This window comes from Athene noctua, chromosome 3 (genome assembly GCF_965140245.1).
Source record: "Athene noctua chromosome 3, bAthNoc1.hap1.1, whole genome shotgun sequence".
In the NCBI taxonomy this organism is placed as follows: domain Eukaryota; kingdom Metazoa; phylum Chordata; class Aves; order Strigiformes; family Strigidae; genus Athene; species Athene noctua.
In genome coordinates, this window is record NC_134039.1 from 19,723,702 (window position 1) to 19,749,456 (window position 25,755).

Genomic DNA, 25,755 nt, shown 5'->3' on the forward strand with positions numbered 1-25,755 from the left:
TAAAGTCCTTATGGAGAAACGTTTTAGAAAAGAAGCTTTGTTCTTCCAAATAGCTAGACATACAGAATATAAACTTCACTGAGCTAACTCCACTATAATTCCTAAACACACAACAAAATCAGCTCCTTAGTATTTCAGATATTAATCCCACATGTACGTTAAGATAATTCTGTAATCTCTATACTACATCTACTATACCAGCCAAGCTTTTAGGAGGACAGCACAAATCTGGCACCCAGACACCTGGCAAAATGCCCTGTCTTTCAGCTGTTTTAGCTGAGTGGCAGGTATGCTTTAGAAGCACCAAGGAGTCTGGGAAACTCTTGGGTGAAAAGTGCCCCCTCCTCTAAGCCTATAACCAGGTAACCCACCTACTGCCAAAGGGAAGTCTGCCCTTCTGTTTCCTACTGTATTTTTATTAGCTCGAACTAGACTGAAGTCCTTGATAAACTGGATCTTATTTAAATGCCTAATAAATATGGGCATTGGGGAGGAGCTTTTGGTGCTTGTTACTGACAATTTTGGCATGCATATTTAAAAGGGCACTATATGAGGAGTATTTTATCATGATTTTCAGAATTATAGTGAAGCATAGGCACTGCACCAAGAAAATCATGAGGCTGAAGGAATGTAGCTGGTGTAGTACTTTCAATGTGTCAATGGCTGTCCTGTCACATTTATGTTGAAAAATAAGATCTCTTTAATATCTTACGCGCAAATTGGCAGTATACAGTCAGTTAAGCTAGGGTAGCCTGCAGTGCTCTTGAAGCTCTGTGCATCTGTCATTGTACCTTCAAATGGTGTAAATCATATCTGCCATCAGAATTTTTTCATATAAGAGACTTCAGAAACTTGAAATGCTGCTTTAACTGAACATTGGCCTAAGGTTTGTGAAGGCACAGTCTTCAAACTTCCTGTACCAGCCACACTGGAGCAGTGTGGTGCCTATGTCTATAGGTATGTATGTCACTTGGAGGCAAACATAACACCTCAGTTTCCCCAGTCCCATCTTCTGTCCCTTGGCAAGGAGTACATCAGCCCTTGATGTAGGTTACCTTCAGTTAACTCAGTATGGTAGAGACCAAAGACACTGTCCTAAAACAACCTGGACTAAAGGAGGTTCAGTTCTTGGTCCCTGGGTCTACTTTTGTTGGACTCTTTCTTAGGCAGGGCAATCCATCTCCATTGATCTGGATGGCCAGTGTCAGTTGTCAGAAAAACCTGCATGAACCATTGCTAAGTCTTATTAGATTCCTAACCCAGTCTGTCTTCATAAATTGTATTTCTTTCTAGACAGTAAGTGTATGATTGAGCTCTCACTCCTTTCTAGACAGTAAGTGTATGATTGAGCTTAGTCACTTCCCATGTGCCTGATAACCACAACTAGTACAAGAGGCAGGGTTAATTTAGTTCATGGTATAAAGCCTTCTCAGGCCATAGGATTGTGCATACTCAAATGTATATCCTTACAAATGAGTTGGCTGAACAGTCTACACTAACCTTTCTCTTGATTAAAAAATGACCTTATTAGTAATAGTAATGTTCTGCAACAAATTTCATTTACCTTAAAGAAAAGCAAGAAGAATATTGTGTTGGTCCCATAAAAAAGAAGCTGATGGTTCAATATCCCTGTATCTTAAAAAATGTTTTTAAAAATATTTGCAGGCAAATACATTAGTATATTCACCTGCAAGAACATATTCTATAGCCTGCATGTGCTTGTTGCTAGGTGGCTGATGACCTACATCCTGGTGGTTCAGCCTCCCCACTGAGATGGGCCATATGGGGTTGGGATGCTTTGTTGGGTGGAGGGTCTTCAAGGGCTGCTCAGACAGCTGGTTACTTCTCATGGGCCCTGCCACACAGGTTGATTGCTAGTGCAGCCCTCCTTGCTGGTGACAAAGAGGGAAGGTGGGAGCAAAGTGAGCAGGGCTGCCTTGCGCTGCCTCCCTGCCACAGCAACTGCACCCTGGCCCCAGAAGCTGAGCAGCTACTTATGGGTAGCATGCCTGGGGCTTGACTTGGGCTGGGAGTCCTGAGCACAAGTGCCGAGGTGTCAGCTCCCCTTTGCAGGTGGGGACACAACATTGTGTCTGGAGGACAATGTTGAGTAGAGGCTGCTGCAGGAGGAGAGCATTGGTGGTATTTTATTTGCTCTTTTGCTCTAAACAGAGAGAGTAACTAAAAGCTGCCTCTAAAATTGCAAATTTCCAGACTTGGATGGGTATGATCTCTTAGCTGTTACATTGCAATGCCTTCTTTTTAGTGAATAAGAACATTGTTGAATTTGTTGTTTAGTTCTGTTACTGTTCTTCAGGACATTCTGGGCTCAGAATGGTAAAACTTATGGGGCATGATAGAAACTACAGTTACTACCCCACAGTGAGGCTCTTTAAGGAGTGACATGAAAATGAGTTTAGCCAGTGGGTTTCTAGGATCATCTGCTCCTCAGTGTGTGCTTGCATTGGATTAACATCTTTATCATCTAATATCTGAAATTAAACCAGATAATCAGAAGGTTAGATTTTCCTTTAAAAAGCTGAGGCCAATTTAATTGCAGGGATAATAGATTAAATGAAGTCAAATGCTAAGCAAGTTTTACACACGAGTAAACAGAGTATGTAAACACTATCAAACTGCTGTCTGGTTGGGCAAAGTCACCCTTTCACAGCTCAGTTCAAAGAACTATAGAGGAAAAATGTGATTTGTAAATGAAACTCCAAACTGATTTCAACTTGAAGAAGCATCTCATTTGGTCAATTAGCTCCTGCATTTTTGGCTTTGTGCTTGTAAACAAAGATTTAATTAATTAAGAGAAATGTTTATAAGCAGCTTTATTTCTCTCATCATAACCTACTTATTAGCTCGCACTAAACAGAGAAAATCCCCCTGTGCAGCGGATTGTCCTTGTGTGATCAAGGTCTTTCATAGAATGAAGGCAGATATCAGGTGGCTGTGCTTCTTGGGCAACTTAATTCATCAGCACACAGATCAAGAAATACTCCTGGCCAGAAATAAGGTCGGTGGGTAACTGCCCTTTAGAAGTCTAGTGATGGCTCTTTCCCCGGGGATGCTGGCATGCCTGACCAGAGGGTTGGATTAACAGAAGTGATACAGCTACAGGTTAGAAGGAGCAGTAATTGTGTCAGCCTTGCAATTGAGCCCTTCTCTTCCTGGGGAGCAGCAAGGGTGATGGGAAGCGGAAAAGTAAGCAGCATGCTTTTCTTTCGTTTATTGGAAAGTATAAAACAGTGGGTAGTTTATTTGACAGTTAAAGGTCAGCCTCATCTAGGTTGACATTAAAAAAATGTAAATAGATGTTGTTTTTCTCCCCTTTATGTCAAAACCTGTTGGTTGAACTAAATAAACTTGCTTATTAATAGTCTTTGCTGGGTAGTCTGTTGAAAAAAGGCCATCAAGTTTGTCGTCCTGACAGAAAACCAAGGGAAGGCTGTAACTCAACAGCTAGTTGTGGCTGGGTTTTTAAATTATTTTTTTTTTTTAAATATATTTATCCAGGTTTTTTTCCTCTGACATTTGCTGAAAACATGCCTGGGTTTTCTTTAAGGTAGCTCATGGCCTATTTTCAGTGAGGACATTGTTTCAGCCAACAAGGACAGTTCTAGCAAGAGATTATCTTCTAGGCAGACTGCATTCTTCCTGTGCTGAGGCCGTAAGAGAGGTACTGATAATTAGTACTCAAAAGCAGAGCTTTGTCAAAGGCTTTGTTAAGTTACTTCTCCATACTAGTACTTCCCTCTTCCACCAGTACAAGACAACATCTTGTCTACTGGTGTTTAAACCGATTAATTTCAACAAATGCTCCCTCCTTGTATGATATCAACCTGATGTACACCATGGTAAATTTTTGAGTCAATTAAACACACACAGGGGAAAGTAACCAAATTACCATGACTCGATTTACTGCTTGTCAGCTGAGCCTCTTGCAAGGGAGTTGTCTTATTGTGAAACAGCATCGGACAATAAACCCATTTATGTTTGGACTGGGAGGTTTGCACAGATTTAATGCACTTGGTTTCAAACCAGGTTTGAGGTAAACTTCTGCAGCTTCTGTGTACAAACAAGGACTTTGTGATTGTGGTGAGATGCACTGGTGCTGGACTCCCTGAAGAGGAATCTCTGTTGATCTTCACTTTCCATGCAAATCCTACCTCTTCTTTCAGCTGCTTGTTTCTGCTCTTAACGTGGCTCTGGAGAGAGATGGGAGGCACATGTGATAATAGACAGGGAAGATCAGACACTGACCTACCTCCCGTTCCTTCATGTTATGTGTTGTATGAGGTCAGGTACAGATCAGGGGAAGTCTGGTATTAGATGGGTGAATCAGATGTTACACACATCCACCAACTGCTACTGACCACATGTCAAGAAACGGAGAGCTGAGGGACTTGCTGCAAGCAACTGTGGAGTCAGCAAATGGCTACAGCTATTCCTGGTCCTGGCAGCTGAATTCCTGCAATAGCTTGAACTGATACATTTAGCTGTTTCAAAGGAGTATCCTGCAAAGATTAATAAAAAGAGAGGCTAGAAAGAAAAATCTGAGCAACATCACTTTTAAAGTGAGAAAAACACTGTAGAAGTGACTGAGAACATATACACTTGTTCACAAGACATACAGCTTCTTACCACAAGGGGGGTTGTTCCTATACGTAAGAGCTTAATTCTCAAAAATATGTCTTTTTGGGTTGGGAGCAGGGGGAATGTTTTTGTTGAGCAAAATTCCAATAAGCAGACAGTGCTTACACAAGAGCAAGCTGGTTTCATTTGTAAAATTGCCATCCCTCTAGTGATAAGGAGATACACTCTGTGCAAGTGGTGACACAACATTGTGTCTGGAGGAGGTGTTGAGTGCACTCTGTGTATCAATCCTGGCGATTTCTGAAAGGCATCACTGTAATACAGGGGTGAAGTTGGCCCCAGAGCCAAATGCTTCCTTAATATAAAGAATAAAACTTTTTCTATCTGTATTTTTGAGCAGAGAAGAAGAAGATGGTGATATAAATGGCTTTTAGTGAAATGGACTTTTTGGTGAAAAAAGAAAAATCAAAACGCAACCACATAAATTTGTTTGTGGCCTTCATGTGAATTCAGAAACTTTTCAGCAAAACTTAGCAATCAGGTTTTCACAAAAATTCTTACAGTTGGAAAGTCAACAACTACAAAAGACTGTTTCCACTCCTCTCACTTAGTGGTTATCATTTTGTGAGAGGACCAGAGCACAGTGGAGACTGGACAGGAAAGGACATCCTTCTGGTGATCTGTATACAGCTGATTTTTCGGCTTTATGTCACCTCATGAGATGATTATGCCATTGCATTCATATCGTGCCATCCCTTGAAATGAAGTTCTCAACATCCAGTCTGTTTTCTCTGTTTTCCCATGCAGAAAATGTTTATGATCAGATTGAAAGGAAAAAATCATGTGTGTTTCCACAGGAATAGCATAATTGTAGTTTCTTTAGAATAGGTTTCTTTTACAAGCCTGTAACTGCTAAGCTGAACAGTCCTCACAGCTTTTTCATATTCAAGCCATACAAAATAACAAGGTTTTTCTGGGTGCTGTTGCTCAGAACATTCCTGAGATTCTCCGGTGGCTACTACTTCAGTGTCTTAATAAGGCAGCACCATAGCTGGGAAAGACAAGGAGATGGCTTTTCTAAACACTGGCTACACATGGCTTCCTTTTATGGTCCAGCTTGCACAGTGGGGTATTCCTCTAAAGGTCAGCAACATGGATAACAGAGTGCTTCCCACTGCAACTTTTTGAGCGCAGGCATCATGTGTCTGGTGCCACATGTTCAGCCTGTTCTGAGAAGGAGAACGAAATAGTTGGGTGGGGAAATGTAGAAAGAGGGGAAGAAAGCAGAGTGTGAAGTGCTGTGTATTTTGTATTGAAGCTGTTGCTGTCCTCACTGTGGCTGCAGGATCTACTTGTGCATACCATGTAGAGAATATGTGTGCATGTGCTTAGCTGATATTTCATAAAAAATGCCCGTAAGAAACTCCTCAGTAGGGTTTCAGGGTTCATGTTGTCCCACAGCAATAGCAAGGTCAAATTTTCATGTCATGCCTATGAATTTGGCTTTTCATCTTCCCAACAAAATGGGATAGAGTGCTAATGACCTTTTCAAACCAGTGAGTTATGATGGCTGGAGAAGTTGTCTGAGTCAGAATGCCACAAGATGAATTTGTTTAAGGAAAAGTTTAATTCCTCCCTCCCCACTGTCCCCCATTTTCTCTCTTGGATGAGCCAGTGAGTCTTTTCTCTCATTAGCATGTAATTGTTGTCTTATACTGAAGGGTTGCATAAGTTCCTTCAGGGCTGTTGTCTTTCTCATCAAAATTTTTAATGGAATGGATGAGTCATTTCAGTATTCTAAAGAGAATGAATATATTGGTGATTAATTTGAGAAAACCCCCTGCTAAGTAATGAAAATCTCATCGGGTTTTCTCAGGCCTGAATATATGTACAGGATATACAAACTGAATGAAGAAAACGTATCTTCAAAGCAAACCAGAAATGCTTAGGCATATTCAATGGGTCTGTAATCTGATTTTTCATTTACTGATTATTGTCAGATGGACTAATATGGTACCTAATAAACCATGAAGACAATGAAAGACTTTAACTCTGTCACCAGCTCTGACACTGAGAAGTGCTTGAAGGTGTTGTTTTGGTGACTCACATCTTTAAAGTCTAACTTCCTTCATTTGTTTCCCTGTTGCTTCGCTGGCTCCATCCTCATTTCACCTGTTGTGCTCACATCATACTTACAGTGAGATCCTGATGTACTGACTTTGATATCATTAGAGGTCTTGCATGCTTGTGGTATGCTGGCTTTGGAGGGAATGTGATTTCTCATTCTGTTGGTTACATGGTTTTGCTGGATATGTCTTGCTTTGAGGAGATAAAGGCATAAATACACAAAAGTGGAGCAAAGGTAAAAAAACATGTAGTTTGGTTGATGAAAGCTTTTAAATTCTTGTCAATGCTTCCTGATAACAGAAGAATTCTGAAATAAACCATTATTAATGAATATGTTTTAAAGCAGGATAGATCTAGGAGGGAAGGGTTGGCCTCTAGTTAAACTCAGAGGACCCATTTAACAGGCTGTGTCATACCTTCTTAGCGGTTCCATATTATGCTGCGTTCAGTGTTTTGAGACTTGCTTTCACTCATTCAGTCTGAATCCTGTTTTCAGTGGTTGTGCACTTTTAGCAATTACTCTAGATTTAAGGGATTGGTATAACTGAGAGCAGAGATCATCTGTCCCATCCTCATTATATCCTTTGGAAGAAAATATTGGTAAGATGTCTTGATGACTAGGAATGACTTTTCTGTCACCAACCCATCTTCCTTTATTTATTGGTTGTTCTTCCCTCAACTTGGGCTGTACCCTGTCATCAGTTTTTAAGCCAAATTCTTTATGGAAGTCAATAGGGAGTCCTGCGCAAAGGGAAATGACATAATGTTGCCCTTTAGTTCTACCTACAGAGAAGCAGACTTGGGACACATGCACATTTTCCTAATTACCAAGCACTGAATTTACAGCATGTGTTCATTTTCTATCGACATCCGGCAGCTACCTAACATATTGTAAATTAGGTCGTTTGTATTTAAGACAATTGTTTTTAATAAAAATATTCTGAATGTTGTCTTTATTTGGATTACATACGGTAAGTGTTGAGGTCTTCACTGCTTTGAGGTAAAGAATGTGCCATTTTTATGGGCAACATTGGGTGTTCTTAGCTAAAATGTCTCCCTGTCTCACTGGAGTGCATGATTTTGTAGGCTGCCCACCTTTTACTCAAGCAGTAACTGCATTTTGCTAGAGATGTGTGTCTAGTTTGTATAACACTTTTGATATGAAAGATGCTCTGTAGATGTATGCTATTATAATGTGAACTGTCAGCTTTTACAGGGGATGGGTTGCAGGTTCATGGCCCACTTACTATAGTGCTTTGGAGCTGTTCTTCTGCAGGTCAGGATAAACAGTTGCAGAAGAAGTTTAAAATGAAGACTTTTAAGATAGGATCATCTCTTTGCTAGTTGGAGTTCAGACTCTTTAAACCTTAAGTACTTAATTAGATGAAGTAAGGATGTAAGAATAAAAGCATAAACATGAAGAAATTTGGCCAGAAGAGACTGCTGGAAAGGTAGCTGAAAGTGATTCCTTCTTTTTCAATAGTAATGCCATTTTAACTATTTTTACTCTTCCCTTTAGCACTGTAGTGCCTCTCACAATATAAGATGCTTTTGTGCATCCCCATAACCAGAGCATCTGAGATCTTATCAGTTATTTACTAATCTCTGCATCATCCTTGTAATGTGGTAGTGTTGTTTCTTTAGATTTGCTAATAGGGAGTGAAGTACTCTGTGGAACAGCCAAAAACTTATCAGAGGGGGTGTATGAATCCTTTTTGCTTGCATATTTGCTTATTAGATCTTCTTCAAGCTGTAGCTGAAAAATTTAGAGAATGGTGTAGAAATCACCCTGGTCCACAGTTTTTAGCACTATCATTTTGGTATGGGCTATTTTTAGAAGGAAAAGCCATGAAAAGCAGCTTTGGCGATAGGCTTCAAGAATCATCCTCCATAAATGTTAAGGTCTTCAGATTGGGGGTTGGCCCACCTCTGTTGATTACACTTAATAAGAGCTCCATTTATAATTTATTGCATGGAAAATTGGATGCAGAGACTTTGTTTATCTCTGCCACTCACTGTTGTTTCTTGGATGTTGATATGAGATATTGCAGTGCATGTGCTGATGATTTTGTCTGGCAAGGGAGGATGATTAGGTTGACAGCCTCATAATACTGGACTTGTTAGCTGTTTGGTGGCTGGCACTGAGATGGCATGAGCTGATTTGCATAGCCTATCAGGTTTTTGTGAAGCAGCTCTGTTCCTAATAAACACTTCCAGAAGTTGGAGAGGAGTAACATCACCTCCTTGTAACCCTTTTCCACTGGATTTTGTCAGATTTAACATGGTATAGATTTTGTTTAAGGATAGACTGAGGAGTCTTTCAAATGCATGTGCAAGCTTTAGAGTCACATGTTGAATGGTCAGTGGATAGGGCACTTTAATGCGTTGCTGAGCATCTGTGTGAGAGAAGGACATGGAAGACATCTGGAGACTTGTTCTGGCCAAAACTAACAAATATGATGCTTATTTTTTGGGAAAGCAATCAGAAAATTGGGCAGGAGCAATACAAGACCCTTTGAAGGTACTTTTCTGCCACTTGTGAACTGGATTCACCATCTGTGAGAGGAGCTATGGCCATATCAGATTATTTTTTTCCCTGGTTTTGTCTTTTTTTTTTTTTCTTAAACCAAAACCACGTCCCTGTTTTCTTGTAAATGTGCCTTTGTCATCATGAGTCTAGGCTGTCATAACACATTTTACCTCAAGCTCCATCTTTAATCATTTAGTGGTGGACCTGGGAGTAGAAGCCATGTCTCAGCCACAGGACCACATCATCTCTAAGGCAGAGAACAGCTGTGAGCTTTCCTACTGAGCAGTCTGCTCTGCAGTTTGCTTTCAAACTGTATTTCCAAACACAACTTTACCTTTTAATAAAGAGCAGTATGAGTCTCAAAAGACACAGAACTGATTGCAACCTTGTTTACACAGAGGAAGGGAATGTGGCAGTTGAGCCTGTACATTTAGTGAACATTGTGAACAGATAATAAATTAAGGCATTTAAGTAAAAAAAAAAAAAGTCACTTACGTAACTCAACTTCATTTGCTAGACTTCCTCCTCCCTAGCCCTACTCCCCATTATTTATCAATTAAATATGCTAGGAGTAGTGAGCTGCTGACCACAGAATTGGGAACAGGGTGGGATAATAGTTATTATCCTGTTCCAAAAGCCAGAATACTGGATACCAGAAAGAATGAGAGTCAGATGTAGATGATGCTGTTGAGTTGCCATTGGTAGAACAGAATGTACTATACTCTCCAGCTATGGTCCTTGCTGTGTCTAAAACCATATACTATGACTGAAATGTGGATATCAGTCTGTAGCACTTGTGTGGTTTATAGGCTCCTCATTACATCGCTAAACTGTGTGCAATAGATTAAACTACTATTGAAATTCCATGTCTGAAAACGGCTTATTTTGCTGTGCTAACTTTCCTCTGCTTCCACAGAGCATTGCATGCAAGTGAAGAGAGTCATATTCAGGCCATCAAAAGTTCCTGTTAGTTATATTCCTTCTGTGAGCAAAATTCTTACTAATTTCATCCTTACAAAAAATGGATTAAATTCTTGTATGCTTCTTTTTCATGAAAACCTGTATTGGCAGGAGCTTTTTGCGACAGGGAGTTAGAAAAGAGTGCTGAAAACTGGGAAAGTTTATCCCAAACCCTTTTTCTACAAATGCAATTGGGGAGGAGGGGGAGGAGGGAAAGTTCTACATTTCCTGCAAGGCAACAATGAACAGCTCTGGTTTTCTCCAGATGGAGAACGCTCTCTGAAGTGGTAATTTGTTCCATTAAGAAATAGGGTAGAGAGCTTGCATCCTAGTACTGAGCTGTGAAACCCTGAGAGGGCTGGGGAGCAGGGCAAAATGGTCTCTGTGGTGGAGGGCACAAGGGTCAATGTTATTCCTGTGAAACATGCGCTGCTGCAACATGAACTGCTTTGCTGCTTGGCTTCTCTCTGTGTCAGCTGAATCAGGCTCAGCAACACCTCTTTTGCTGCTAGGTGTACTTAGCTTCAAATCAGTGGTATTTCAGTACTATCTGGAGTCACAAATTAGAAACCAGCACCAAAGATTTAAACTGAATGTGAAAAACTGGTTTAAGCTAGTTAAGTTATTGGTTAAGTTATTCTTTTCTTGAACTCCCAACTCAGTCCAAATATTACTTTAAAATGTATCTTTTAAATTCAAATCTTAACTTGAATTGGAGGAGCCGAACAGAAACCAAAGCAAAGCTAAGCTTGCTAATTGAACTTTATGGGCAGAACTGTTCTGCAAAGTCCATTACACATAAGCAGTAAGGAGAAAGGACTCTGCTCTGAAATTTTTTCAGTCTTAACACAGAGTGTGCATGGCTGATTGACAGAGAAGTGTAAGAACATACAGTCCAGAAATTACAAATAGCATAAACTGTGATCACAACTCAGCTAATTAGCTGTGGAGTCATTAGCAAATGTGACCCAGACACAGTGACTGAGCTGAAAGACAAGCTTTATAGGGACATCTGGAAAGAGACAAAGCAGGATCTCTCTCACCTACTTTTGCATCCCAAGATGCAACTGCTTACCTAAGATCAGGAGATAAACTGAAAAGATACAGTTCCTGGGGGCAAGATAAGGTGAGCTGTTGGTCACCCGGTTAGTCCCATCTAATGGGACACATACACTTTATCGTGTACAGGGTGTACGGGTACAGGCCCCTTCCCCCATTCATATCACAGGTGTACCCTGTCCTAAAAAAACATACCAGCACAACCCTCAATCTGATATGAGTTATCTCAGCAAAGACTCCCATGGGTTTCAAAAGTATATTCAGAAATTGGGGAGGTTTTTTTGGTGGTTTTTTTTTTTTTCTACTAGCTCAAAGCTGAAGGCAACCAAAACAGTAAGAACGTATGTTGGCAAGTACTCCTCTTTCTTTCAAACTCTACATGTCATCCCTATCCTTCCCTTTCTCTCTGTTCCCATTCTGTTTTGAATGTCAAAACCACTCAGGACTCCCAGGACTGAAGTCAAAGCCCTCCATGTAAGCCAGTGTCTGCTTACTTTTACACGGTGATCTTCACCTTTCTGGAGATTATGTGGTGCTTTGGGTTCTGTTTTCTTCTAAATTAACCATGTTCCACATATTTTCAGCCCCACCTCCAAAGACCCAACACTAATGAAAAGATTTAAAAGTATAAGAACAGACAAGGAAAAAAATGTATTTGTAAAGCATCTCCCATCAAATAAGCTGCTGGCAAACCGTGCCACATGGCTTTGCCTTGCCTGGTTTCCCAGTGGCGCAGGGTCGTACCTGTGGTACCTGCCTTGTGTGTGGGGCCCTGGCACGGTCCCTCCCTGGGTTATCCCAGGCAATCTTTTCTCTGTGTCCTTGCTCTGTGAGAGCCCCTGAGCACCCATGGAGGTGCTGAGCAACTTGCACACTATTTCAGCTCAGCACCTTGCCTCGCAGGTGCTCAGGTGTTGGCCTTTATGACAATGGTATTTGGCTTGTGATAAAGATATCAAGGATTCTTCCCTCACTTTGGTACTTAATGCTCAATTGTCAGCATCCAGGAAAGCCATGTTTACACTGCATTGCAACAGGTACCAACATGATTAGTTGACACGAGTGGTTTATTTTCCATTTTAATAGTTCTTTAAACAGGTCCTGCATTCGTATACAGTTCCTTTGTTGGAATAAAAATCTTTGTTGTAGGCTACCAGACAGCTATAAATAGCCATTGTGAGTATTTATGCTGAGCGTAATCTCAGGAGAAGGTATTTTTAACTTTGCACATTGTTTAGAATAGGAAATTCTTTTAATGCCCACATTTCCATTCCAGGTGCCATTAGCTTTTCCCCACCCCCTCTTCTGATGTGTGCCTTGCTCATTCTTTTTCCCTCTCGTTTCCTTTAAGGTTCAAGGTTATAGCAAATCTACTCCAGAGGCAGACTTGAGTTTTTGTTTGGTTTTTTTTTGTTTTTTTTTAATGAAAATGCTAACTCTGGCCTTTTGTGACTGTGTGGGAATTCAGTTCATTTCATGGGGCTATCAGAATGTAAACGAGATATCTCACTAGGCTGTCACCGCAAATTGGGTAATGAATGAGCACTTTATTTCTTTTGCACATGGAACTAATGTGCTTGTCAGAATAACAGTGGCCAATGTATTTTATACTCCCACAGAAAGTATTCCACTTTTTCTGGCAAGTTTGTGAGAGCTGCTACTTGTACCAATACTCAAGTTAATGCTGGACAAAAAAAAAAAAAAATTATGCTGCACCATAATTGTAACTTTAAAATATGGTCTCTAGCAAAGCCTGTTCTCATGCAAGTCAGTAAATAATTGGCATCTGCAAAATCATCCAATACTGTATTGAGAGAAAGTGCTGTGCAGACTGTGGGATGCATTCAAAGCCAGGTATACGCTGACACAATTTAAAGTGCAGCCTTTGAGAGAAGTTCACAGTTGATCTGTGAACAGTTGTGCAAACCAGTCAGGCTTTTTATTTTTTCTATTTTTTAAAAATTGTTTTCAATCTTAAAAGAGACCAAGACATGCAAAACCTCACAGTTAGTGGGAATTAGGTTGCTTCTAGACTGGGGAAGCCTAGATCATCAGTATGAAGTTTTAGCTAATTATTTGACAGCTACATTTAGGTGAGAGATACCCTGTCCGGAGAGTCAGATTTGGAAAGGTATTTCAATACCTTGTGAGATTGTCTTTGAAATCTCTGTTGATCGCTAATGGGGCTCTGCAGAAGCCAATCTGTGCACGCTTTGAAAATGTCATCCAAGCTCCCCGCCACTGCCAGCAGCCCCAGAGCATTCTTTTAGCTTCTATGAGAGAGGGTGATGTTTTTGGAGGTGAGAGATGGGTATTTCAAGCCTTGCTTTCTCTGCAGAGTTGGTAAGGATAGGATTTGTGGCCTGTTACCCACCCACTCTGTAAAACAATGGACTTCACTGAAATTGAGTTTGTGTTTTTGGCAGCTCGTGTTACTGTTAATTTGGCTATTATAATGTTTGCCACATAAATATGTAGGTAGATGTGTACACATAACCTGCAGTTTTGAAACACTGCTCTGTTTGAGGCAAGGGCTAGAGGCCACACAGTCCAGTTGCTGTGATAATAAGAGAGAAGAAATTGGGAGGACAGGAGAACTCGAGCAAACACTTTCTGGTGCAGACTGCACTTTGATTTGAGCTGTTCAATGAGCAATATCATGTTCACAAAGATTAGGGCTTGATTTCTCAACTGTAATGTTGTTTACCTGAAGACCGCAGGTTATTAAATGTTACCGTTAAATAGAAAATTTGACCTTCAAGACTTTGTAAATGTTAGGAAAACATGCTTGCTGCTTGGTGACTGGAGAGAGGCTGAATGCTTTGCTACTCCTTACTGGAGAAACTGGTATATGTCAAGTAGACAGGCAAAGGGCAGGGTCTTCTGCCCAAAGGCAGTTTGTGACCTACCCCAGACAGATTTTTGTAGTCTTGGAAGTCTGTGCTGAAAACCATCAACGGTCTACCAGGGAAGAGCCCTGGAAGGTACAGTAACAGTGTGTAGTAAGTTCAGCTACCCTGGGGGGGCTGCTGCCCTCTGCAGGCAAAACCCGGGGGGAACAGCAGCATCCAGATGGATGCAGGACTGTTTCATGCCTTACCCAGAGTCAGTACTGGCCATGCTATTCCAGTAGAGAGGCCAGAAACCATTGGAGGTCAGCAAGAAGAAAGGTGATGGATCACAGCCACGTTGACATTTTGACTCCCAAGCCGAAGGTGGCAGGGTGCGTCATGAATGGAAGTTTTCTGCGTGTGCCATAACCTTGAGTGAGAAGTGGCTTTGCTGAGTTAGCTTGTAGGTGTGCCAGGTGTAATGTCTCCACTAAAACCTGGCTGCAGACCACCAAGTTTCTCACATTCTCAATTTATGGGATTTAGTCAAATGATTTCTTTCGCAGTTACCTTGCCTTTCTTATCTGATGAAACCACGGCTTTATTCAGTCTTAGTATTTTTCTCCTTTCTCTGTTGTCTAGAATGTGAGTAGATCAAATTTCTCCCTTCTGTCATGGACATTAGGAGCTAATTTTTTTTTTTTACATGAAATTTTTTGCAACAATAAAATCTCTCCCAGACTGCAGTTACATAATATTCAAGGTCACAGTAATCATAACAGAATTCATCTCACTTAGCAGGACTGCACTCATGGAAATGAAAATGCCCCAGCAGAATTTTTTGTGGGATTTTGCTACTGCACACAGAATTTATGAGACTTGATCCATGGAACATGATGCCATTTTTAAGCCCATTGCATTGAGCTGTTTTGTATCTTAAATTTTTATGTTGTGAGGTAGAAGTAAAAGGCATTTGGGCTGTTCTCTCAGAACATGAGACAGTATTGTAATGGCACAATTTCTTTGATGTTGGTGTTCTACACATATTCTTAAGGGGCTTTGAATCCAAAGTGGTGTGAAATTAAAAATTAGCATATCTGTAGGGGTACAGGGTCTTCTCAGAGATGTCTTGTGCTTTCATTCCTTGTGTTCCCTCTGTTTCCTCCCCACTATCTTCTCAGCACCATAGTCCTCCATCTCTAGTTCACGATCATCCTCCCAGGAATTAGTGTTATCAGAGAAAAAGCTGTAATGTGCCTTTGGTGACTTCACTGTGGGTGGAGGAATGGCAATCTAGGGGAAAGATGACCAGATGTAAAACTCATGGTGTTTTCTTAATTCATATTTTTCTCTATCTGATTTTCTGTGTCCTCTATCCAGGATGTCTGGGAATGTATTTTGTCTTTAAAAATTGTGAGACCATACGTGACTATTTTCAGAGAATGACAGGACAACAAATTTGGTGCAGTTTGACTGAAAAAAGAACCTGTTGCTAAAAGGACCTCCTATTCAAGTGAGACATGGTCATCTGGACATGAAAATACAATGAATCCCTCAGTATTGAAAAGTGCATTGTAAACAAAGAGCCATGTCCATTCACTTGCTGCTTTTGGGCTCCTCTCCATGAAGTAAATGCCGGACATGATTGCCTGGAGCCACTACCATCAGTGAAGCCGCACAAAGATTGAATTAGGCTTGATCTTTGTCAGGGACAGTCTTGCATAGCTTGGTGCTCAGAAAATATAGCCACTGCTCGATCAAACCTTTTCTTTAGAGTCTTCAAGAGCAATTAGGGCTGGTAATGATTTATATAACACTTATGGGTAAGAATCTGTGCTGCAGGTATTCTTCTGTGCCCAGTCTATATGGGGAAGGGGAAATCCTTTACTTGGTTAGTGTTATCTCTTTAGGATGAGCTGTAATAGCCTGTGTGAATATCCCTACAATCCTTTGTGTTCCCATTGCCAACATGGCAGTGGTCCCTTCAGCACAGTCTAGAAGTCTGTTAAAAGTCTTCCGCTGCTGTTGCTAATCCAGATTGAGCCTTTTACTCTTGTAAAAATATCAGCACTTTAATAGCAGAAGTAGATGTGTGCATCTTTGGATTTTTCCCTAGGTAAGGATGCCTTCAGAATTTATGTGGTGGGTTCTAATCCATCTGTGTGGGCTACAACACTTGACATGTACAGACTGATTGCTGTCAACAGGATTTAAGGAAGTTTTGAAGAGCTTTGCTGTGTTTGGGCCAGATGGTTTTTTGCATTCCTGCAGGAAATCTGCACAAGATTAAATTTTAGTCTGTTCAGCCTGTTTTGATCAAAACAGGCACTAATTAATTCCGCTGATGAAAGTATGGAGAATATATGATTTCTGGCACTGCACAGGTGCGCTAGAAGAGGCATAAAGCATGGGGAGTCTTCCTTCCCATAATACAGCAAGTTGACAGCATACTATGCAGTGGATAGAAATTGCTAGAGAATAGAAAAAATGTCAGAACAAAAGAAATTTTGCTGACTTGTCTGTGTTGAAGGGGATGCCTGGCTATGCTGTTCTAGTGCATTTGGTGAGACATTACAAATTTCTTAAATTTCTGTGTTGAATTCTGAAAATACAGTCTTGGTGACTACATTTGTTTATAATGTTCTGTGTGATTTAATGGTAATTTAAAAATACTTTTAAAAACTTGTTTGATATAAAAAAAGTTATTGGTTTATTCTCCCTTCAAATCTTATGGGTAGCTTAACTTCAAAATTAAACGCAGGATCTTGTAAATGTGGACAAAGGTAAAGGTACGGTAGAGTGTCACAGTAACAGACTCAAGACTGTGCCAACAGTGGTTAATTTTGAAGGAAATGTTAATTTCCTTTTCCTGTTTTTCAAGAATTTTTCCTGTTTTTCAAGAATTTTTATGTGTAGGAGAAATGCCTCTGCTGCATAAACATTTTTTAAAATGATGGCTTTAAAGGGCACAAACGAGAGCCTCAATCTAAATGTTTTGCTAGTATTTAAAGAATTTTTGTTTAACTTTTGCTTTCTGTTTTTTGGGTTTTTTTGGGGTTTTTTTATGCTATAGAATGGCTGGAGCCAAGATCAGTATAGGGCAGATGTGGACAGAAACCAGTGATGAAATAATAATACCTGCCTGTCCATCATAACCTGTTCTGTTTGTATGGCTAGTATTTTAGCCAAAAAAAGCCAAAGCAGGGAGAGGAAGGATGATTTTCTCTTTCTGCCTTAGATACAAGAAAGTGAATGAACACAACCAGCTATTTGAGATCCCAGGTTTGGGTACACTCCTTAGAATATTTACTCTGGGTACACTTGTCATCCAGCTTCAGAGGAACTAGAGATACCAAGTGATATTTGTTTCTGAGAATACCATTTAGAGGTAGAAATCACATGGACTACATCTGGTTGCCTGGATAAATAGTTAGAGGAGCACAGTTGGTCTAAACTGGGGCTAAAATAGACCCACAGACAAGAGCTGAAGCACCTGATCACTGCAAGGTGATTTCACACCACTGGGTGTGGAATATAGACCAAACTGGAGTACCTTTCTTCACTGTTGCTCTTCACCATCAATAACACCTTCTTAAAACAGGCAGAGAGAAACTGCTGCATATGTTGGAATATAGGGAGGTTACAGAATTAATAAAATCCTTTGTGTACTCTTTCAGGCTAGCTGTTGGGAAAGTGATAAAATCTATCACCCAAAACAGAAGAACTTGATCCACCTGAGACTGCTCTCAGCCATACCATTGCTGCCAGCATTTGAGCTGATGTGCCTATTTGCGGGTGATGAGGCCATCCATCTGCTTGCTCTTCCTGCCACGAATGCAAAGAGCCAGAGAAGCTCAGTTGCTATTCTTAGGTCTTAGTGTGAGTCTGCATGGCAAGTAGTGGACTCTAAACATAAACTTTGGGACTGACTGGGACAAAATGTGTGTAGGTATCCTAACCTTTCAGGGTCATAAATTTATTCAGCTGGTAAATAGTCCAAACAGGCAGTTCCCTTAGAGTTCTCTGCTTGGCTGTGACCATATGCAGCCAAGAACTTGGTGTTTAGATGCATTCAAAAGATGGGAACAAATCAGGTTTTTTCCATGTAGAGTTACTAATTTCCTTAACAGAAGTTTAATTACATTGTTAAAGCATTCAATAGACTTTCCACATTTGGTTTCAAGATCTGCTTGCCACCATTTAGAGTGCATTATTTTCTGATCCCACTGTTGTCTTAAGTCGATAGGAAAAAAGCTGTTGCTTTGAGCTAACTTTTGTGCATGAGCTGCCCTAAATGACACTGCCATGGAAAGACAATGGATAGAGGAACCGTGTCTGTGTCTTTTCCTTATTACCAATTCTTCCAGTCCATCATATTGTATACATCTGGGTTCATAAGGTAGCAAAGGACTGTAATGCATAGGGCAAAGATTGCAGAATTAAAGATGCTTTAGCAATTCAATTTTGGCATATTGAAGGTGTATTTTTACCATAACAGGTTTTTCTTCTTTGCTCTGTGCTTCATTTTTCTAGACAGGTGGGTACAATGACGTATGTCAGACTGACATAAAATAATACGGATTGTATGTGCAGGGGCTACTATTATAAGCATGGATAGTGTACATGTACATGAAAAGAGCTTCATATATCTCTAGCCAGCCACACTGTACAATTATTTCTGATCTGTCTGATAGTTGCACATGCAGCTGAACTTTGTGTGTTTCACCTCTGGATGAAAGCTACCCTTCTTTATTCAGTATTAACAAGATCAAGATTACTAGTGTGTACTTGTTTTGGTTGTTTTGTTGGGCAGGGACTTAGTACTTTTTATAGCTTTCAGAATTTTTGCCTGTAGAAATTTTTGGACAGAAAACCTTTTAATAAGGTTCTAACTCCTACTTTCGAAACAGTGTTTAACTTCCAAGTGAGGTGTAAGTGCTTTTGGAGAATTCAATGTAAGTAATTATCCTATTATATATTAAAGATTATAGGAGAGAAAGCTAGAAGTAACTTGTTGAAATTGGTGTAGGTAGAACGTGCTGTACGTTGAAGTAAACCACAATGTACTCTCTAGGTCCCTCAGCTGCTGTTTGCTTTTAAAAATACTGTTTGTTCTTCCTTTCATTGCAATATTTTGGCACATCACACAAATGGGGACCTCAGTAATTGCTACTTAAGAAATTGTAGCTTATAAGGTGATAGTGCCCTCTCTTCACTGGGGCAGGGAACTCTTGAGAGTAAGGGAAGAGACCACTGCCTGTTTGATGCTGAGCATATGAATGGGAAGCTGCCTAGTCTTTACATAGACCATGCAAGATTGAGCAAGGCTCTGAACACCCACTCCTTTAACCGTGCTTTTAAGGAAGGATCCTGAAATATCTGGCCTTCAGCTAGAAAATCAGAACACAGGAAATGCCTTTGTTCATAGCATTTGCCAGTTGTGGTTTCTGGTATGTTGGTGGGTGGGTTCTGAACATGGCCATCTTGATAAGAAAATGCCTAAGCTAGACCCTGTTCGTTGTTCATCAAAGGATCATTTTCTTTATCTTTTCTTTCAACTAAATGTAGAGTTTTAAAATAAAAATGCAAGGTACTCCTCTCAGAACCACATTTAACCTCTTAAACCTAGTCATGTTCATCAGGAGTAGCCAGGTGAGTTAAGGATCAGGCTTATCTTCCCAGCTGAATTAATTTTCCTTGACTTTCTCCAAAGAATTTTGTATCTCTTGAAATTTTTCATGTCATGTCTTATCATAGATTAGAGTTTTTTTCTGGAAGGATTTTAGAGGGGAAAAAAAACCAAAAAAGGTCATAATGTTTCAAAAAGTGTCCCTATTTTGATTTTGTAAATTGTAAAAATGTAAATATAAAAATATTTTCCTGTCTAGGCATTATTATTTTTCATATTTTTCCTCCTAAGGAAGAATGGAGAAAGAAAACATCCCATAATTTGATTGGGTTATTTGAGAGGTATATTGTCTAGGTTTTGTTTTTTGAGAAGTACACTTTTTAAAAATGTATTTGGGATTCAAATAGAAGGGTGTGGACAAAGCTGGGTTTTGGAAAGAGATTGCATTTAAGAGGAATGCATGTTTAAATAATACTGATAGGAATAAAATACCAGTGAAGGATCACACTATGCTTGTTTTCTGTACAGTTTCTTACAGTCCCAAAATGTCTGCTATCTGCTGTTCTTTGGATTCAGAACTGGTCTAGGCCAGCTGTTTTTGTATAAGATCTCAAGTGTTGCAAATGTTCATTTAAATCCCATCAAGTGATGCAGGAGTCTTTGTGCATGATGGTGTTTGGAAAGGCAGGACCTGCTGTTGGTCCCTTCCACATTGCTTGAGGCCTGTGGAGCCACAGTGCAGGGTGAAGCCCATGCAACCAGAAGTGTTTCTTCCATCTGCCTTAGTTGCATAAATGCCCAGACTCCCACCATGTGGGGTCAGGGTACTTTTTTCCTGCCGCATGGGCTGCACACACTGCTGTATGTGAGGACGGTGGCTGGGACATGTAGGTGAGGAGGAAGGGAGCAGGACGTCCTGTGGGCAGCATCCCCTTGGAATCGCCACCTCAGTAAGACCTTTGCTCTCAGACAGGCTGCCCAACCTGGCTGCAAGGAAGGAGCCTGCTTGCCTGTTAGGAATCCTGTGCTTGGTCACAATGATAGACACAAACCAATGAAACACTCACCCAAGATCTGTCTGGCTTTGATTGCGCAGTGTACTTTGCACTGGTATCATTGTCCTTAGCAGTTTTAATGAGCAGACCAGAAGTTTGAATCTTGGCTCCTTTTCCCCTTTCTAAACACACTGGGAAAGTCCAAAGATCCTTGATTCATTTTGGAGCTCTTTGGTGGCTTTAACAGCCCTTGCTGAGATAGCATCTGGCTTATCAGAGCCTGAAACGGTCTTTTCAAGACCTCCAACATTACAAAAGAGCTAAGTTTTATCACAGAACATCTCATCAATAGCTTACTGGTTGGCAGACTGCAACAAATTCAGTTTAATGCTTCCATTCTGCTTTTAGGCTCTACCTTGGCATTTGCAGTTGATGGGATTTTTCTGCTTTCTACAGGGCCAAATCCTGAAGTCCTTGCTCAGTTTTAAGCTCAGAATTTCACAGCAGTTTCAGTGTAAGCAACTGAATGCTGATGAAAAAAGCTGCAATTATTTTTTGAAAGGAAAAAAAAAAAGAAAAAGATTGTTCTCAAGTATTAGAAGCGTTTGAAACTCTGCCAGGTTTCTGAAAATGCTTCTGGTTTCTCTCTTGCTTACTTTTCTGAAATGTTTGTTGGAAACGTGATTTTAATAGTTTTGAAGAGTTTTAATGAATTTAAATTTCTAGTGGCTGTTTTAGTGAGGTGTTGCTAATTATTACTAGGAAAACCTTGAAATGTTGGTCAGAAGCTAAGTGCCAAGTTGGTGCTCTATGAACAGGTTTGTCTCCAGTTACATGCACTTTGGAGTGATAGAAAACGCCCATTTTCTGAACATAAGTTGTTTAGATTGGAAGGGCAAGTTCCTGTTATAATGGCTTATTTAGGAGGAAGGTTGTAATACTGCATATGCATTAATCACTCCAGAACCTCTAAATCCAGTAAGAGCCTGTGGAGGAGGAGTTCCTGGAATCCTTCCCATCCCATGAAGTTTATTCATAAAACGTGATGCTCTGAAGCTTTCTCTCAGGGCACAAAACATCGTTATGAAACTATAGCCACGGCTCCAGAGCTCAGGCTGCAGCTTTTGGCAGATCCAGAGGTGAAGTTTTCCAATTGAAAATGAAAATTATTTTTCTTTGTAGCTAGTGGTCGATATTTCTCTATGCAAGTTGGACTGCTACTGACTTTTTTGGTAGTTACATTATTTAAATATCCTTGAAGACAAGTCTGTCTGCTGTTGTTGGGAAAAGGTTACAGGTCTGTTAAGCCACTTATTGACAGTTTTTCCATCTGACTATGAGGACTTGAATGGAAAAGGGAGACCATTTGTTAGTGACAGATTGCAGAGGATGCAAGACCATCCCAGTCGGTGAGAGCTGATAAAGGCTTCTTTTATGTTCAGTAGCAGTGAAGGGCATTTGCCTGTTCTTTGCCTAGTGAAAGAACAGCTGAAGTTCAGGCACTTTCTTCACCATCTTGTAGCATGCCAAAAAAACTTTACTGGCTAGTGCAAGTTTGGGGAAGGTGAATTTTCATACCCAAGTCAAGTCCCAAAGAACATTGTGCAGTGACATGAGAGATCCAGGAGAATTGTACAGGGATGCTGATCCTTGTGAGAGTGGTCCAGTAATTGGGCTTTAAAGATTGTGGGAAGGAAACGATTCTGTATTTATCAGTTTCTCTTAAACACAGGTGAACACATACATTTGTTTTTCCTACTATCAGATCTGTGAGGCTTTTCTCACCCTGTTACCCAGCCGCCTGACAAACTGCTTGGATGCTTACCTAGGCACATGGTCAACATCCTCACGCAAACTCCTGTGTTATGCCTACAGAAAAGAAGAGGGGACGAACGCATGCCACCCTATTCCTGCTCAGGTGTCTCTGAGGTTACCTCATCGTGTGACTCATCTCTCCAATCAGTGTTAAGAAAGCTTTAGGGTGTTGTGATGGTGGTAGGTTTTGAAGGAGGGATGTGACCCTGCTGTGACAGGAAGGCATGCTCAAGTTGCTGGCTTGTAGTTTGGGGACTTTGCCTGTCACCCACATTGGTGCCACTTCATCTCTCAGTCACTGGCTGCTGGGCTGATGGGGGGATGATTTCTTAAGTTTGTGAACAGTGGTGAAGAAGCTTTCCTAAGTCCATGAACAATGCTGAAGACTGTCTTCAAATGGAGATCACTGCACAGATGTTTGTTTATAAATGCATTTCTTCATGGGTACCTTAATGTATAAGATGTTTAAAAATGAAAATCAAAACAGACCTAGAAAAATAGCAAAACAACAAATGTACAGTTTAAGGGGTTGCAGCTGCCCCTCTTCTTCCCTCCCATGCGTCTACCTCCTGAGTGGCTTATGGTTTTGTGCTGAGAGGGGGGATCCAAGGCTATGCATAGGTACCGGGGGCTTAAGCATGTTCAGCAGAAGATCAGAGCTGAGAGGCTTTCCTCACATACCATTACCTCTCTGGTTAATGGTTCAGACTGTGGTCCAAGTCTCCATGGTGCCTGCTGCTGGCCATGCTGGCCTGTGCTTAGGAGGTGCTGAGCTGGGGTGGTCATTTGTAATGGTCCTTGCACTTGTCTCCCCCCAGGGCATCTTGGTAGCATGGATGAGGTCTGGAACTTCGACCACACTGGACTGTCCTTCTGCAGACAGGTCACCCTTAACATGGGATTAAGAGTGTACAGTGTAGATGGGAAGAAATCATGGTCTTGACAGTCTGCTCAGACCTGGCCTATCCTGATAGTGTAAGGTGTTATCCAAGAGCCATTTTCCAGGAGAAACTAGGAAGTAGATGTGCAGTGCATTAAAGAGTTGTTCTTGCTATAAACTTCAGTAAACTGCAGTATTAGCACTTGGATATACAGAGAAATAACAAAGAAAAAATATGGTTGGGTCTAAAAAAAAAAACCACCCTGCAGTACACCAGCTGCCTGCCTGCAGGGGGCAGAGAGGAACTCTGCTGTGCAGGGAGAGCTTTGCTCAATGGACCAGGTGCAGTGTGGTTTGCCTTTTCTCTTTTTCCATTGCTTTCCTCTAAAACATTAGGCATGAGCCATGGCTGGAGGCAAGAATCCAGCCATGACAGAGTGCTGTCCTGATCTGACATGACAGGCCTTGTGGAAGTGTTCAGCCTTGACCCTTTGTTGCTTTCAAGAGGGAAATCCCATTAGATAACAACTGTACTGATAAGACTGGAAGATTTTGTGTTTAGATTTCCCTAAAACCTGAAGAAAGTGAAGAAATAAACCTTTTCTATTTGGGTTTTTTGTTTTGTTTGTGTCTCCTTCAAAAAAGAACTGTTGGAAAAATAGATGTTAGATGTATCCTGTTTCTTGAATAGTCCACAAAGTGTTACGCTTATAACAGTGTTTAGTTTCCTATTTGGTTCCTGCCTGGAAGAAGTTGGAAAGGCTTATTTCACAGAGAGAGTAAGTTTCATGGGTTGCTATGTCATCTTGAAAAGTGAAAATGACTTGGGACTGGAGTGCTAGGGAGATTTCTCAGACAGTGGGAGTTGTGAGTCTAAAAGTTAGGATAGAGATTAGCATGATGAAGAAATCTCTGTTGTGTACCACAGAAGTTAAGGGATAACAGGGACGGTTCAGATCCACTCCTTGCCAGTTTGCTGAAGTGGATTTGAATGAAATTGAATATATAGCTAGCCTCTAATTTCCAAAGCATTTTTGTGTGGGTTTAGCAATCTGATTCCTGTCAGACCCAATGACTGTCATATTGACGCAAACACCAGGCAATATTTAGAAAATCTGGGAAAGGTATTTTGCCAAGCAAGAAAGAAAAAACAACAAAAACCAATTCTCCCTTAAGATGCATTCCTATAGGAATCAGAAATACAGAAGAAGGGGGAAAAACATACTGAGATATTGACCATTCTATCAGAAATCATACTGTACTGGTCTTTTTTGGGGAATTTTTTTTAAGTTTTCCACTGTCTGGAGGCTTTTGAAGGAAAGGAAAGAAAAGAAAAGACTCATCTTCTGTCTCGAGTTAACTTTGTTAATGATTAACAGAGCAGTGCAGTATATGTGGTGTGTTTTAATTAAATCAGAGGAGACATGATTTGGACAAGATTTTAGTTTCACTTTGAAAGTTATTAAATAAACTGACACTGTTTGCTCTCTGAAAGTTCTTGGGAGCATCCAGTTAGTCAGTAATCCCTGTGCAGCTAGTGAAATAAAGCCCCTTCCAAAACACCTAAGGGCTGTTACCAGAAATGAAAAATGAGCACTCCAGTCAGACAGGGGTATAACCATTCATTAACCTGCATGAGGCACAGTCCTGGCCTGAGGCTCCAATGTCATATTTTTAAGCTAAGTTCAGGGATAAGAAAGGCCCAAACTGAGTATTCCTACTTGAGGTTTGTGTTTTGAATACCTCTGAGCTGTTCAAGTGGCTAAACTGTTGAGCAGTCACTGCCTTCAGTGGAATTCGGATGGCTTTTGCTAGCTGAGTTTATTGGGTTGTTTGTGAAGTCAAGATCCTGACCAGGGCTTGGATGTTGTTCACCAATAAAATTTAAAGTATCATAAGATAGGAGCTTTTGGTACAGGAACGTCTCCATAAATTGGCCCAGCAGGAAATGCTCTTCTCTTTCCAGAGCTGCGTGCATGTGTGCCTGTACACACATTTATATTAAGCCATTCCAGCAGAGAAGGATTGAGCCTGAAGCCCAGACTTGGACCATGGCTTCAGACTGAAGCAAGACAGTGGATGATGGTATGTGGTGGCACACAAGGGTAAATAGATCCCACGCTTCACACTTAATGAGTTTACTGGGGTGTCTGTTAAGGAGTTGCGGCTTAGGCTTCCACCCATGCCCACTCAGCAAGTAAAATCAAGGCATAACCTGTTTTATCTAGAGATGCATCTATACTCTGTGTTTGTATTACAGCTACCACACTGTGGCTCTTTCTGGCTTTTGTGGCTTAGAGTGCATAATAATGTTTGGAGCATGCCTGTTA

General features: G+C 40.7%; 1 protein-coding gene across 9 annotated transcripts in view; it reads left to right on the forward strand.

Annotated features, from left to right (window-relative positions):
• CALD1 (caldesmon 1) overlaps positions 1-25,755 on the forward strand; it is a 200,606-nt gene that overhangs the window by 113,734 nt on the left and 61,117 nt on the right. The window contains exon 1 of one of the 9 annotated variants that reach the window (XM_074902196.1): positions 2,939-3,019. The exons of the other annotated variants lie outside the window; for them this stretch is intronic. The gene's annotated coding sequence lies outside the window, so the exon portion shown is untranslated. Of the gene's footprint in view, positions 1-2,938; positions 3,020-25,755 lie in introns of those variants that run through there. 9 annotated transcript variants of the gene reach the window in all.